The sequence below is a fragment of the Sinocyclocheilus anshuiensis genome, unplaced genomic scaffold (assembly GCF_001515605.1).
Source record: "Sinocyclocheilus anshuiensis isolate Anshui unplaced genomic scaffold, SAMN03320099.WGS_v1.1 scaffold1008, whole genome shotgun sequence".
Taxonomy (NCBI): domain Eukaryota; kingdom Metazoa; phylum Chordata; class Actinopteri; order Cypriniformes; family Cyprinidae; genus Sinocyclocheilus; species Sinocyclocheilus anshuiensis.
In genome coordinates, this window is record NW_015548267.1 from 236,968 (window position 1) to 240,021 (window position 3,054).

General features: G+C 36.0%; 1 pseudogene; it reads right to left on the bottom strand.

Moving 5' to 3' along the window:
* LOC107655639 (protocadherin gamma-A2-like) overlaps positions 1-3,054 on the bottom strand; it is a 12,044-nt pseudogene that overhangs the window by 4,049 nt on the left and 4,941 nt on the right.

The following is a 3,054-nucleotide window of genomic DNA, read 5'->3' on the forward strand; positions in this document are numbered from 1 at the left end:
CCATCTCGGTCATGAAGGAGTTTCCTTCCGGAGAGGGGTATAATATCTGAGGGGAGTTGTCATTCTCATCCGTTATGAAGACACTCACGGTCACGTTACTGCTCAGAGGAGGAGAACCGTTGTCTCTGGCTAACACCAGCACTTTTCAGCTGTTCGTAATCAAATGACCTCACGGCATGAATGACCCCGGTGTCTCCGTTAACGGATAGAAAGGAGGACACAGGTGCGCCATTTACATCAGAGGACAACAGAGAATAAACTACAGTGCTATTCTGTCTCCAGTCCGGGTCTGTAGCTGACACTGAACAAATAGAGGAGCCCGGTTTGTTATTTCTTGCACATGAGCTCTGTAATTCTTCTCCTGAAATACAGGTGGTTTAGATATGCGGAAATGAATACAAATGTAACCACGTTATCCACATGTAAAAGAAAATGCAAGTGACTAAATATGGCAGATACAAGAGGAAAACAGATTATGTGCCTCTCACAGTTGACGATTTTCTACAATGAGCTCAGATGTCAGTCCTGAATATGACATCATGAACAGGGTGGAGAGAAACAGTAATCTGAATGTCAACGATTGCACTGGTAAACAGTGACACTAACAGTTCAATTATGAAACTGCAAGTACTCTCATAGCTCTGAAATTAAATGGTGAAACTTGGATATAGGGGTGGGCAAAATGGCAAAAATATCATATCACGATTTCCCCCCCCAGGAAAATCACGATTAATCTTTTTATCACGATTCTTTTCATGTTGGTTTTACTATTTTGCAAGTTGTCTGAGCAGTACAGCCAAACTAATTTCCCTATTTTAAAAACAAAGCCTTACGAGATAACAATATATATATATATATATATATATATATATAAGGAATGGCAGATATTTTGGACAAAGTGGACGAAGATAACAAATCTTTGTCAAAGATACACGTTACAAATACACATAATATCCAAATAACAGTAGCATTCAAGAAATTGAATGAACAAACATAAAAATAAAACACCACATACAGTACATTTCACTGTGTAAATAATACATTGATTATTTTTAAATCAACTGTAATAAAGTTCTTCAGTCAAGAGCAGTGAATGATTTTTCTCTTTGTATTTTGTTGTTTCATTAACATTAAAGGGATAGTTCACCCAAAAATGAAAATTCTGTTATTAATTACTTGCTCTTTAACCTGAATTACTTTCTTTCTGCTGTTGACCATAAAAGTTATTTTGAAGAATGTGGGTAACCAAACAGTTGCTGGTCCCAAGTGACTGCCATGGTATTTTTTACACTACTATCAAAGTCAATGGAGACCAGCAACTGTTTAATTACCCACATTCTTCAAAAATATCTGCTTGTGTGTTCAGCACAAGAAATAAATTAATAAAGGTTTGGGACAACATGTGAGTGAGTAAATTACGACAGAATAAAAATTTTGGGGTTAACTATTCCTTTATTGATAAGCGGCAGTATGATTAGTAGTCTACTCTGCTGTTGCTTTAATTTAAGAACTGAACGGATCTGATATACAGGCACGCATCTGTTTTTCTCTCAACTGTTTACTTTTACTTTAGACATAACCATCTGTGTTTATATGTAACCCTTGTGTGTTTTGACAGTATTAGGGCAATCAGACTCAAAAGATAACTTAGTCCAGGAATCAGGCGCTGTTTGACAGGCTTTTTTAGTGTGCGCTAGCTTCAGGTGTACACGCTCAGAAAAAGCACATGTCAGAACAGCACACGAATGAAATGTTTAACCGGCAAGGCTTTAAAGCACATGTAAATAATGTACTTTTGTGATTGCGAAGTGCAGTGCCCCGTGAGTGTAACGCTACCGCCTAGTTAACATTTGATGTGAATGTATGTTGCGTTGCGTTATACAGTATATTGAGACGGAGGCGCCAGAACTGCAACTGGTAGAATGTGCGCTGGAGCACGATACTATGATATTTCTGCAAAAGCAGATCGTGGAGACATTTTAATCATTCACGATCTAAAATTGTTATATCGCACACCCCTATTTGGATATAACACTTATCGTGCATATGAAATGATTTCATAATATCAAGAGGCATGCACAATCAAATATTCTCCTTAGATATGAACAGAGAAGACGCCTAATTTTCTAAAGCATCTATGCGTAAAATAAACACGCCTGTGTGTAGACATACATAGTACAAAAGCAAAACCTCAACAGCAACAGACACTGGACCATACAGCAACGTGGAAAGCTTATAGAAATATGCAGACCCATTCTAAAACTTCGATTCAGTGAACTGAAGTTTAAAAGAAACACTGAAATAAAAATTTAAAGAACTTCATGAACATATTTCAGACAAAAGAAAAACAAAACAAAAAAACACCTATGTTTACGGACCGTTTCTCATCGCGTTTTCAAAAAGGCATCATTCTAACAGTACAGTATGTAAAACGTTCGTTAATTACTGAGAACCTCGGATGACTCGTAATTACATATGTGCAGTGCACTGCAATTTTTGGGATTTTTCGTTATCTCTCATTTACCAAAATTATTCAAAATAAACAATGTCAAAACGTTTACATGGATCTCCCATTGTGTTTCAGTTTGCAAGTATTGAAAACCAAATACCAAATAGTCTGTTCGTGTTTTTTTAATCACCAGCAGCAATCGAGATATGCCGTTTTAAATTCTAAATCATAAAATTCAATTGACGTGATTATGCGATAGTTTTCACTAATACTTCTATACATTTTAATTGTCAATTAAGATATGTGAGCGTGTGCTGCATGAGTACCATCCTCTCTCTCTTCTCCTTATCTTGCTCCAACGTAGACGCAACAACCTAAACAAACGTAAATGCTGATGCAGCACCATGGACAGCAGCAGTAAAAAGATACCCTGTATCATTTTCCATACAACAAAGTATATAGGCCTATTACTAAACAGAATATTATTGGAATCGGAATTTAATTCTCTTTATATGCTAAATTCATAAAACCGAGACATTGATGAGAAAAAACAATTATATATATATATATATATATATATATATATATATGTGTGTGTGTGTGTG